General features: G+C 35.2%; 1 long non-coding RNA gene across 1 annotated transcript; it reads right to left on the reverse strand.

The window, feature by feature from the left end:
• Window positions 1–4838: 4838 nt before the first annotated feature.
• On the reverse strand, window positions 4839–10187 carry LOC120608557 (uncharacterized). The gene is made up of 2 exons (XR_005654426.1): window positions 10150–10187; window positions 4839–9377 (listed from the first exon to the last, which is right to left on the reverse strand). It is a non-coding gene; the product is annotated as an uncharacterized LOC120608557 (long non-coding RNA).
• Window positions 10188–13664: the final 3477 nt, after the last annotated feature.

The following is a 13664-nucleotide window of genomic DNA, read 5'->3' on the forward strand; positions in this document are numbered from 1 at the left end:
GATGTAAAATGTAATAAGAATCAAGCCATGGTGATATCAGCATCTTCTCAGAAATAGAGGTATATTTATAGAAGTCTGCAAAGAAAGAGAAAATGAATGGCATTTAAAACATTCCTCTGCCTTCCAGGAGTTAATATACTAAGGAATAATGGCATAAGAAACTTTCATTAGATTATTTTTATCAACAATCCTTTCATTTTCTTTCAATTAAACTGTGTAATCATAATCATTAGGGAAGCATACAAGGGCAATAACATTAAAAATGAAAAAAATGACATGGATACATGAATTCCTTTTGTACTGAAGTGCTGAGCAGGAGTGGGTTGGAAGCAGACTGAAAACAGGACAAGAAGGTTTTCGGTTCTTGATGATGCTAGATATTCATGTGGATCTACTCTAAAGAGAGGTAAAGCCCAAGGTGCTTATTTCACTTTAATTTTCCTCAGCATCTTCCTCATTTTTATCTAAAGTTTCAGCTCCAAACTGCTTAGGTCATACATGAAATGTGATTGGTTTCGAGTAATATAAGATATTTGTGGCTGTGTGTCCATAATGCATTGAGTCGAAAAAGAACAAAAGGATGGTTGGTCATGAAGATGTGGGTAAAACAGTGAGACTTGTTTTTATAACAAATCACATCATAGCCATATCATCAGTGTTCCATTTTTACACTTTTTGAGCTCACAAAGTCAACTCAAAAAAGCTGAAAAAAATATGCATCAATATATTTTATATTATATATGTATGTATGTAGATATTTATGTGTGCGTGTATGTATAACATTCTCATCACACACACCTTTATCTACATGCTGGAATCTTTAACCATTGTGATTCTATTGTCCAGGATGGACATAGATAGAGGAGAGAGAGAGGAGGGAGGTGGAGGAAGGGAGTGAGGTGAGGGGAGAGGGGGTGGAGAAGAAGGAGGGAGGGGGAGAGAGAGAGAAAGAGAGAGAGAGAGAGAAGACAGAGAATTAAAACATACTGTAAATAAATGGAGTCTTGTTTACAGCAATTCCTTAACATTTGTTTTACAACAGTTGTTTCTATGTTCAGCCCACACCAGCTGTTCCTGAAACACTGAGTTTTTAAAACTAATATGCTTTGCACCAACACAATTCTCCATAAAATGTTTAATGCATTGTAATCTTTCTCTTATTACTGCTCTTGTTCTAACTACATCCAGAACATCCCAAATTTTAATACAAGTTTTGGGAAGTAGCCATTTGTGGAATGGAAAAAAACAGTTCATATATTTCAAAACTGTAAGGTGGCTAATGAACAAGATTTGCTAGAAAACGTTTTCAGCACTAGGACTGTGTTTAGCCTTTAAATACCACTGTGAATGCTGAGCCAGATGCATTATTAATAAATGTCATCTTTTCAAGTGAGTTCAGTATTAATATTGATACAAACTTTCTTCCTGCTCTTAATTTTGCATCTCAATAAAGATATGAATGTTGGCAAGCACTGCTATTGACAATTGATAAAATTATGCAAACACAATGTTTTTGCAGCTTTTGAGTAAATACTGCATGCTAATGAATTCCAAAGTGTTTTCTGTGTTCCTGTAGGAGATGAATTTGTGTAGGTGGACTGCGCCATAGATGTGCTTTTCTAAGCCTGTTACACTTATATCTCAGCAGAGCTGTTGTTTCCCTCCTAATAAGCAATTTGGTAGTTTTATCATGAGCTTTGAGGCCCTCCAAAGATCATTTATATAATGACATCTTTTGAGAGCAAGACTCTCCAGAACTTTTTGAAGGTAATTATTTCATATATTTGTTCTGCAGCCACAGTGGTGTTTTCAAAAAGCTTCCTGCTAATTTTTGGTCTAAATTTGATGCCACAGGTTTGTGCTTCAGTTGTAACAAAATGGTTTGGGCCATATAGAAACATACGTTTTGAAGCAGATTTTTAAAATATTCAATTTTAAAAGGAAAACATTCACCTAGCTAAGGATTCTTTTATAATCCTGTCCTTAGATTTTCAGAAGATAATATGGGGAATCAATATATCAGTGCACAGCAGAAAACCTAAATAAAAGGGAAGCAGAAAGGAGTTGAGTAGTTTACAAATACCCAAATGAGCTCTTTCTAAATCTATACTTGACACCCAGAATGGTTCCTTGTCTCAAGAAATGTATCAATATATATTATTTGAATGGAATGTTCATAAAAATTAAAGAATTATGCTCTACTGGGGGACATTCTGAGGAAATTATTTAAAAGAAGAACAAGGAAACAAATTTAGTGGTGCTTTTAGTTTAGTCTTAAAAGCAGTATATTACTACTCTGATGAGTTTGACCATAGCCTCAATACAAAATATAATTTGCTATGCATTAAGATTCTTCCTAAGGAGAACTAATTAAAATTAGTTTTAATTTTAATAAAATTAGGAGACAACCATATCAGTGGCCACCCAATGTTTATGACTGTCAAAACAATTTTATATAACTCCAATATATGCATATGTAATATTTATGAAATACATACATTACTACATATTCATAAATATCATGTATGTTACAGATATAGCATATACAAAGTAGAAACTTAAAAGGCTAAGATAAAAATAAATATCAATAGATGTTTGGATTGTCAGGCTCTGAGGAGTACACTCTCTACTTTGGAGAATACTACTCCATAATAATAGCAAACGCTTATTGTGCCAGGTCTCATTTAAAGAGTTTTAGGTACATAACTCACATAATTCTCATAAAAACCCTCTAAAAGAATACTGTTATTACCTCCCTTTTACAGGTGAGAGATCTGAAGCTTGAAGGAGTTGAGTGATTGGCTTAAGGTCACACAACTAGGTAGTAGTAGAGCTGAGATTCAAACCCAGAAAGTATGGTCTAAAGTATGGACATTCAGCATCCATGCTGCACAGAGAAAGGTAATTTATTGGTCACACTCCATACTTCACGTTACCTCTCAATCTTGTCATCTCATCTCATTGCCTTCTTTATCTGTTACCTTATACTAAATTGTACTATTTCTAAGATAAACAATATATGTTTTTAAAATAAAAAAAGTTATGAATAGAGAGGAAAGTAAATATACTTTATATAATAGAAAAGCGTATCCTTTTATTTACCTTGCATCTCTTCAAATGCTCCCCAATTACTTCTCCCAGTGATCTCTTTACAGCAAACATTGATCAAAAAATCTCCTGATAAGAAGGGAATATCTGAACCAGGCAAAGATTTTTTTACATTCTTTCATTAGGGTATCTCTATTACCAAATAGTAAAAATAGTAGTGTAAATTATTATCTTTGAACTATGTTTTGGGGTCTGGTATAAATCTCTAGTTTCATTACTTGAAATAAAGAAAAAGAGGTCCTTTAATTGTTAATAGGCAATATTGTAAGACACGATTGAAGAGAAAAGTAAAATTCTGTTGAATATGGAATCTCTTACAATTTGACCTGGGTCTGTGACATATTTATTAGTAATTATTATTTCATAAACAGAAAAGTATGACTAATTGGTCACAACCACTTACAATAAGAGTAAAAATGAGGCTACTCAGAGGAATCTTAATGGAGAATTAATAAGAGGCCAATAGCCAGTTAGAACAAATAATCACAAGTCACGGTCACAGAGTTAAAATACAGTTAAGGAAGACTCATTGCGGATCTAGAATTGTGATTAGCACCTGGTAGGTGCTCAATAAATAATCAGACCTAATACTTAGGTTACATAAGAAGTTAGACGATCCTTTCTATTTCATCCTAGGATATAACTTTCATTAATAACATTGTTTCTGGAGGGAAAATGGATTCCCAAATTCTAATTTGATATTCCAATCAGTGGTTAACATAGGTGGTCCATGATATTGCTGAAGAGAGTAATGGCCTCTTGTTGTGTCCAGAATAACCAGACCCAACTTGAGTGCTCTTAACCAGGAGACAGTTTATTAGCCGGCGGCTGTCCTTGCAAAGGAGCAGCCCTGAAATGCCAAGATACAAGGTTTTTAAGCCTCAAATCCCATTCCTCATTCTGTCTTAAACACAAAGGTCCATCTTTCTCCTATTCACTACCTGTCAACCCACTGGTCAGGTGTGCAAGCGGGAAGTACAGAAGCAGAAAGCTTGTGTTAGAATGTTATGTTCCTATGGGTGATTGCCTATGTTCCCATGGGCAATAGCCAATGTTCCCATGGGCGATGGCCAAACAGTAATTTTCAGCTTATATACAATTGATTATTTTTATGCCACGCAAGCAAGCAGGGTTACACAGGCTAAAATTGGCAGTTAGCGTATGAGCTCATTGTTACAAGTTTCATGATTAACAGAATGTGGTTAGGGGTTCCAGAAACTAGGCCTAAGTTATAGACTTCCTTTGTCCAGTTTCAGGTTTTAATTATTCTTTAACCCTTTCACATTTCAGCGGGCTATTACACCTCTCAGCAAAAAGGAATTCAACTTCCAATCGTGATTTTCCACAGCTTCATCCTCTAAATCAGAGGAGTTACCAGCTACCTTAAGAGAAGAAAATTCCTTCCCACACCCCAACAGCCACACCTTGGAGGGAAGGTAATTTGGAAATAATTTTCTTGGTTTAAAGGGAAGATCTCTGCTCTTGGTAGAGCTTGGCCTTGCTGTTCCCAGGCAAAGTGTTCCAGGATTAGTTTGTAATGACTGTTTGTATTTTCTATATTATGGATTTTTAAATAACATTTCCTTAGCAGGAAAGACATGTCATTAAAGGACACACTCCTATAAAAGAGACAGTGCATTTACCTTCAAGCTTGACAGGTATGTATTTATTTCAAGTAGAGCATTTTCAAAGGGAAAAACTCTTAGGTACTTATTCAGAACAGCCATCTCTTTTTTTTTTTTTGGTCTTCTCTTCTTGAATTAATGCTCTTTATTATAATTCTGACCTTGATTAAAAATTTATAAGTAATAAACTCCCCCAAATTTGAATTAATTAGAAGACCCAAAGGTTTTCCTAACCTCTTCTTTCTCCTCATATGTAGTTACCAAATACTTTCCTGATTGAATAACTACATTTCTATGTCTAAGACTTCTTCCAAGCTATAACTATACTTGAAAGTGTACCTGTCTCTCACTTCTGGTATCTTACTTTTTTGAAACACTCCTGCAATATTTTCCTTTCCTTTAATCTTTCCCTAGCTTCAGGATAGGAAGCAAATATCTACTGGTTCTACACAACAAAAACTAATCATTTCTAAATATTAATCCTTGGACCATTGCTGTTACAGAGTTTGTACCATCCGTAGGAAAGTGAGAAACATAACGTGCACGCGCGCACGCACACACACATATATACCTCTACAGGTATAAAAGTGCCAGCAGAAACTTACCTTTTCTTAGGAAGGCTTTTCTTTTAATCTGAAATTATGTTCTTACACTTTTTAAAAAGTATAAGAATAAAAATATCCTGATTCTTATATGATAATGGCAATAGTAGATAAGGTTTCTTTAAATATTTTTTTCATTATTTGTCAAAATAAAATTTGTTTACAGGCAGGTCTTCACTATTTTGATTTTCAAAATTTGGGGGAGAAATTTCCCTAGTTTTTGAGATGCAAAAGTCTGGAAATCACTGATCTAAACAATTGACTTGACCCTTCTTTATTAACCTCTTTGCAATGTTTCCCCTTTGTTACATGTACTTAACGTGTTATTTATTTAATTAAACTTACTAGTTGTCATTCCATTAACTCCATGCCCTTTAACAATCATATCGCAGAAGCAGAAAAATCAGAACATATCCATTGTTTTAATCTATGCAATGCCTAAACTGTATCAGTTACAGATAGGTGTCTAATAATATTGTACAATACTGATATCAGAGGATCTTGTTTCCATTTCAAAAATACTTTAGGAAAATCATTTGGTTTGATGGAATCATCTCTTTTAATCTCTGTATATCTAAAATGTATTAAGGAAAGAAATATAGGCAACAGTGTATGCTATAGTTAAAATGAAGTTGCTGGTCAGTTAGCAAAAATTCAGATGATTTCTAAGAAGGTGAAATTATCTTCAGTTATAAACAATAATGTATTCTCAGAGATTACGTCTAAGCTACTTCACCTTTTTTGTTAAACACCTAGACAAGCAGAGCTAAGCAACTGCTAAGTCAATTTAATTTGAATTTGGGTTGAGTATTAAGAGTCCTGAATTTTCTAGTTATATCACTAAGCAATAGTGTGACCTTGAATAAATTAACCTCACCATCTTGAATCTTAATTTTTCTTTGTTCCTAAAAGACAAGGCATGAATTAGATGATTTCTAAAATCCTTTGCAATTCTAACACTAAATGAGTCTGAGATTCTGCTCTCACTCATCTTAGAAAATAGCAAACACTGTTATCCTCCTTTTGTATCTAGAAATAATCTCTTCAAAGGAAATCCTACCATTTGCAATAACATAGATGGACCTAGAAAACATGTTAAATGCAATAAGCCAGATACAGGAAGAAAAGAACTGCATGGTCTCACTTACATATGGAATCTAAAAGAGTCAAACTAATAAAATCAGACAATAGAATGGTTTTTGCCAGTGGCTGGGGAATGGGGAAGGCAGGAAATGGGGAGATGTTGGTCAAAGGGTACAAAGGTTCAGTTATGCAGGTTGAATAAATTCTGGAGATCTAGACCACAGCATAGCAACAATTATTAACAATACTGTATTGTATACTTGAAATTTTCTAAGGTGATAGATCTTAAATCTTCTCAAAACATACATACACACAGGTAACTATGTGGAGGTGTCACATAAGTTATTTAGCTTAATTGTGATGATCTGTTCAATGTTATATTTACATATATATATAAATCAAGTTGTATACTATAAATATATATAATTTCTATATCTCAATAAAGATTTTTTTTAAAAAAATTAGAAAGAAAGAACTTCAGCTTCTGCAAGTTTATTTAAATAAGCAGAGCTGAGATCTAGAATTACAGAACCAACAATCCAGATCTTGGTATTACAGCCTCCTGGAATGGCCCTAATTATCTCACTGGTTTAAGCATAATTTTTGAAAAGTCATAAAAGTACACTCAATTTGAAATCCCTTTCAGAAAAACATAGCATAGAATAATTTAAGAAGAAAGATTTTTGCAAATTGATATAAAAGATAGGGTGCTAAAACTCTTAAAACGGCTTGGAATCACTGTGATTAGACAACTCCTGTAAAAGCAGAACGGTAACACAGTTATGAATATAGTCCCTGGTGACTTACTGCTTGACTCACCCAAAATTGTGCCCTTCCCACTCCAGTTAAAATGTTATCTCCCATCAAAATATGACATCCAAAAACAACATGCCAGTAACTCTAGGCCTTGGGGAACTGCAATGAATATCATTCAAATTAATTCTGACTGACATTTTGGTAAATCACCTCTCGAAGTCAGGAAGGGAACATTTTTAAAGCACTTGAATAGTGCCAATATAGTAAGGAGTAAAACCATATTCATCACTTAGGAGGTGAAGTGCCAAGAGAGTCTGAAGCCAGAAAAATGGCAGCCACATCATCTCAACTGGAACATGAATGATGGGTCTTTGTCAACAATATAGATTTAGCAACTCCCACAATACAAATGGTATGCCAAGTTAAGATATATAAGGAAACAAAAATATTTGTGTGCTCATTTATATTTTAAAAAGATAGCTCAATAATTAACAGCGAGGCTTTGGAATCAGCAAGAAACTATTCGAACATGGGCTCTGCCATTTATCAGCTCTTGGGATTTAAGAAAGTTAATTTCTCTAAGCCTCGGTTTTCTGAACTGTAAAATGCAAGTGGTGAGAACACATACTTTATATGGCTGATGGCAGGACTAAATGAGATGATGCATGTATAGTGTTCAGCACAGTGTGAGGCATAAATTAATAAAATAAAGCTTAAATCCATTACAAGTTCCATAACAAGTAGGAACATTATAAAATAATGACCTAGAATTCTATTTACAGTTCTATTTGTAAATAATGACCCTTTCAGAGTAAGGAAGCTAGTATTCATTGAGCATTTACTATGCTAGACACCATGTTGGGTTCTTTACATATGTTTACACACATTAGCTCATTTAATCTTCCTGCTACAAAGAAACTAAGGTTGGGAGAGTTTTTTTAACAATTTGCCCAAGGTGATACAGCTAACAGTTGTTAAAGACAGGATTTGCCCCTGGGTCTGTCTTCAAAGCCAGTAAACCTAACCCTATACCTTAATTAAAGATAGCAAAACTACTAACTGAGGCTGTCCTTCCTGGAAATTCACCCTTTCCTCAGCCATCCCACTGATACAGCTCTACTTCAGATAGATCTTAATTTTTAATCACTTTAAATATCATAACAATGACCCAACTGGCTCTTCTCTAGGATTTCCTTGCCCCAATCCATTCTTACTTCCTGTTACCAGAATAAACTTCCTGACATTCAGCTTCATGTGTGGTACCATGTTTCTAATTTTCAATGATTCCCCCTACTGATTGAATTAAGTGCAAATGCATAAGATATTTTTTCAATATTCTTAATAACCAGGAGTCAATAATACTTCTTTTCATCTTCTTTCCCAGTTTAGTGCTGCATTGTGGATGTTCCAGTTGACCTAGATTACCCACGGTTTCCGGGATAATGCCCAGCTACCCTGGATAATCTTAACTGTCTTGCTTTGCTGCCTTTAACAGTTACGTGCTCACCCCCTGCCCCATCCCCGCTCTCCTACACAGCCCCATCAAAAACTTACCCATATTTTGGTTCTTAGCACAAAAAAATCACTTTATTAATCAAACCTTTTTTGATATTTCAGTATTCTTTGTGACTATTCTCTCTTCTTAATATCTACAACTCTTTATTTTATATTTTCTGGCATATAGTATCTTAGGCTGTCATTTTCTTTAAAGTAGAAACTGAGTCTTATTTATTAAACATCTCAGTGATTTGAAAATAGTAATATCTATAATCAACACTTATATATCACTTACTATATTCCATGCATTGTTCTAAGATCTTTTACATATATTAACTAACACAACAAACCTATTTGGTAGATGTGGTAGGCAGCCGCTAAAATGGCCTACAATGATCCTCACTTCCTAGTACTCACGCATGTCTGTAATCAGCAATTCGTGAGTATGGGCTAGACATAGCAACTTGCTTCTAATTAATGCAGTATGGCAAAAATGACTGGATGTCACTTTTGAGGTTAAGTTATAAAAAGATCGTGGCCTCCATCTTGTGTTTCCTCTTTGTTTATTTGCTGAAAGGAAACCAGGTGCCATATCATTAGCTGTGTATTGAAGAGGTTAATATGGCAAGGAATTGAGAGGAGCTTTGGGCCAACAGCCAGAGAGGACCTGAGGACTTCAGTCCAATTGTCCAAGAAGATTTGAATCCTGCAAAGAACCATGTGAACTTAGAAGCAGATATTTACCCCATTGAGCCTCTAGGTAAGACCATAGCCCTTGCTAATACCCTGAAAGCAGCCTTATGAGAGTCCTTGAAGCAGAGGGACCCTGCTAAGCCACACCTGGATTCCTGACTCAGTTTTGTGCTAATTTGTTGTGCTGCAATAGATGATAAGTACAGGAAGTATTATTATTATCTTACTTTTCAGATGAGAATGCCGAGGCTTAAGTACCTAGTAAGTGACAGGAACAGGATTTGATCCAGGGCATAACTGCTCCAGAGTCCACCCTCTTAATCACAAAGCTAGATTACCTCATAACTGAATGCAAGTTCTTTGCCTAAATCGGACCATTGACTGTAACATAGCCAGTGACTTTAACTCAAGAAAACAATTAAGAGTCAACTATAAAAAGGTTTAGAGTATCCTAATTCACAATGGTATCAATGGGTCACTGTTGATATTACACAGACTTAAATAAGCTTATTTCAATATATTTATGTCTCCCCTTCTATGTAAAATTGGGGTCTCCTGTGTAGCTTTACTGATATGTATGTAAACTTACATTTGGAAGCTCTGTTTAGCTTAAAACGTAGCTGGTCCTAAGTGTGTGGTAAGGTTGAAAGAGGCTTTGGAATCTTACCAACCTAGAAGACAGACCCAATTTCTGCCAGTGTGATATTACACAACTGAGGATAGAGACACAACTTCTCTGAGCCATGGCTATCACCAATGTACACGGAACTAGGAACAGTACCTACCGTCAGAGAGATCTAGGTTTAGCTTCTGATGTAATTAAATCATTTAGAACAGTGTCTGGTAATTTTCTCTTTAAGGCCTTGCTTAAATTCCACATATTTAACAAGGTCTTCTTTGGCCACAAGAGTTAAAATGGCCAATTCCTCTTCAGAACTCCTCTAGCATTTATCTGGAACACATAATGATTACAGTGTCTGCTAGAAGGCAACAAAATATCATATCGTCTTTATAATATACAATTAAATTATTCATTCCCAAAGTCTTGATTGAACACCCTGTGTAAAGCCTGCACTTTACTAATGAGGGATTCCCTAATACAGTGTTCTAAATAAGGAGGGGAACTAGGAAATATCTGTTGAAGTAATAATTGAACACTTTACATTATACCATTTCACTATCACAGGAAAAAATGACCTCTCTCAGTATGCATTTTGAAAATAATTGTCTCTGTATGGTTCACAAAATCTTGTTAAAAAGTAGGAGGATGACTGAGCTAACTTTCTGAGGCCGCATCTCACCATGGTACAGGATGGATGTCACCCCCTACCCCACATCTATGTTCATTTCTGCATCATATTAGGGAAGTTTAGAACTATATTTCCTGTAAGATCTAGGTCCTCTCATAGGCCCTTAGTGCCCTATAAGAGGCATTCCTACAGATGAAAGTTCATTCTCCATTGGCAACTGCAGGCAGGAGGCTAAGATTATGTGAGGTGCAGCCTGCTTTTGACTTCTGAGGACTTTACTAAGAATCACAGACTATGGTGCTACACACAGTTGAGATCATTGGCTGCAGCTTCCCTGCCAACCTTGAATCATTGGATTTCTTGAAATAGATACTGAAAGGTGTCCTGACTTCAACCTCTCAGAATTTCCAAATAACTGTATAAGCTCCTAATACCATATAAAATAATTTCTAATTTCTAACTCAAATACCTTTGTGACTTCTATTTTCCTGATGGAACTCAGATTCATAGAGTATACTTTGTATACTTTGATTTGGTGATAATTATAGTGTTACTCATTAAACATAAAATTATTCCTCAGTAGAAAATGCCTCTCAATTCTTTTTCCCTAGAAATTATACAACTAAAATATTGAAAGCTGTAAGTGCCCTTCTAGTATTAATGAATTGTATTACTATACCTACTCTTAATGAATTGATTATTTTTGATTTCTAATAATCCCTAGAATTTTTATCTTTGGAGGGTGGGGGGGATAAAATTTATGGAAGAGTTGAAAGTCATAGCATAATATAATGATGCAGATAATAATGAAAACACATATCTAGTCATAATGTCATAGCCTATGGCTCAGATGCCAGACCTAGTCTGCCTGGATTCAAATTCTAGCTCTTCCATTTACTCGACCACTGTGCCTGTTTCCTCTTCTGTAAAATAGGAATAAGCCCTTGTAAGGTGGTTAAGAGTAATAATGAGTAATATATAAAAAAGTGCTTATAATAGCATCTGGCACTATAAACATGGTTATTATGTCTGCACTGTTATTTTTGTTATCATTATTATTTGGCAAGACGTCCAGTAGCCTGAATCCCCAAATTCTCACCTAACTGGCACCTGCTGCCACCAATTCCTAATAGTAGAATCATATGGCACAGGGGGAACTCCAGGCAAGAGTACTCTTTATAACAGTCTCCTGCCCTGGAAAACTTGATAGTACCCATAAGAGGGTTTATTTTTTATCCCCTCCCATAAGCTTTGACTAGAGCAAGAAAACCACCTCCTAGTTCCTTTTTTCATAGATCCCACACTCTGTTCTCTCTATATCTTGTAACTGTGACATGATTACTTTAACACATAGCTAAAGCTTAAAAATAATATGTGCTTAACATTTAATAACTTTGTATTATATGTTAAATAATATACTGACTAGTCTATATGTATCAAAGCCTTAGACACTCTAGAGGTAGACATTTTTATTATCCTCACCCTCAATTGAAAAAAAAAAAAGATAAAAACTAAGTCTAGGAACATTGAGGGTACATAGCTGGTAATAGATTATACTATTTACACGCAGAAAGTCAGACTAAAAGCCCTTACTCTGAACCACCACATACATGCTCAGGTGCTTTTATTGCCTGGTGTTTGGATTTCCATTAGGAGACAATTAGTGGGAAAAGAAGCATTTTCTAAAATCTTTGAAATTATTAAAATCCTTGATCTCTTCCTTTGTCCACAGGAAACTGCATTTGTAGCTCAGTGTGTCTATTATGCATATTCTTTTACTTAATGGGAAGAAAAGGTTAGGTATTTAAAAAAAGGTGAGGAAGCCATTGGAGGATGCCATAAATTTATTCTGTCAGGCAGGCCGAGTTGTGTGACAGTCAGAGACATGGCTTGATGCAAAGATGTGAAGTGTGACTTTTTTGACTGTCACACTGGATGAGATGGATGGATTTTGGAACACATCCCAGAAAGCCGAGACACTCATGTGGTCAAGTGTTGGGCTCTCTGATCAAATCTGACTTGCAGTCTCTGAAGTTGTTGGATTTTGCCAGCCCTCCAGATGCTTCATTGTGTCTTTGCAAATGCAGTTGGTTTGACACCATCTGCAAGACCCTGCATTGGTCCTAACACTATGAGCCATTGTTTCCTGAGAAATTAATGGACATTCTCACATTCTACCTGTGTTAATTGAGCTATTTTCACACATGCTAATGTGTCAGTTACCCAGGACCCAGTTCTCACTTACATACTGTGCTTTGGATATGCATATAAATTGGAGAAATCCTGGAACTTGCTGCCAAAATCCAGATAGCCTACTATTCGGCAAATGGAAACAGCTAGTGTTTGAAGTAATTATCCTTCCAGCAATAAATGTACAGTAGTCATGTTTTGAGAAGTAAACTACTGTGAGGTCACCTATATACTCTATTACATAAAGGATCTGATCCTGAATTAGTCACTTGGCTTACCTATAATTTAGTTCCTTAACATGCTTGAAGTAGGGACAATAATATTTTTCCATGTTCTACAGTTATTTCACTCTAACATCACCCTGAAGCAAAATGTAGGAAAATAAGTGTGAGTCTGGGCTCCCATCCAAAGGTGTTTAGTTAATGAATTACCCAAAGTACTTGTTATAAGGAAATCCCACTTATTTGCTGCAGGAGATGCTAATGGAAATAATAGTTGTCAAACTAACCCAAAAAGAGTTAAAGTGGGAGATAGTTAAAGTAGTCCCCAAAATTTCCTTTTAAATTAAAATATGTGACTCTGCATTATATCACCAATATTTTGATGAAAAACCAAATAATTTTCATTTCTGTGTGGGCCTTTTCACTGAGTGTGTGTCTGTCTCCTGACTGGTATTTCTCTTCATTTTACTTGCATAAACCACATCCATAATGCATTTTTTATGTATTCTAGCTGGGGTTAATTCAACTTATAGAAAATTACATAGCAATTTGAGTGGGATGTCTGTATAGATTTTTTTTAGTATTTCTTTATCTCTCCCAAATCTAATTCTATATCTTTTCTTAGTAACTTAACTTTAA

The sequence above is a fragment of the Pteropus medius genome, unplaced genomic scaffold (assembly GCF_902729225.1).
Source record: "Pteropus medius unplaced genomic scaffold, Ma_sr-lr_union100, whole genome shotgun sequence".
Classification (NCBI taxonomy): Eukaryota; Metazoa; Chordata; class Mammalia; order Chiroptera; family Pteropodidae; genus Pteropus; species Pteropus medius.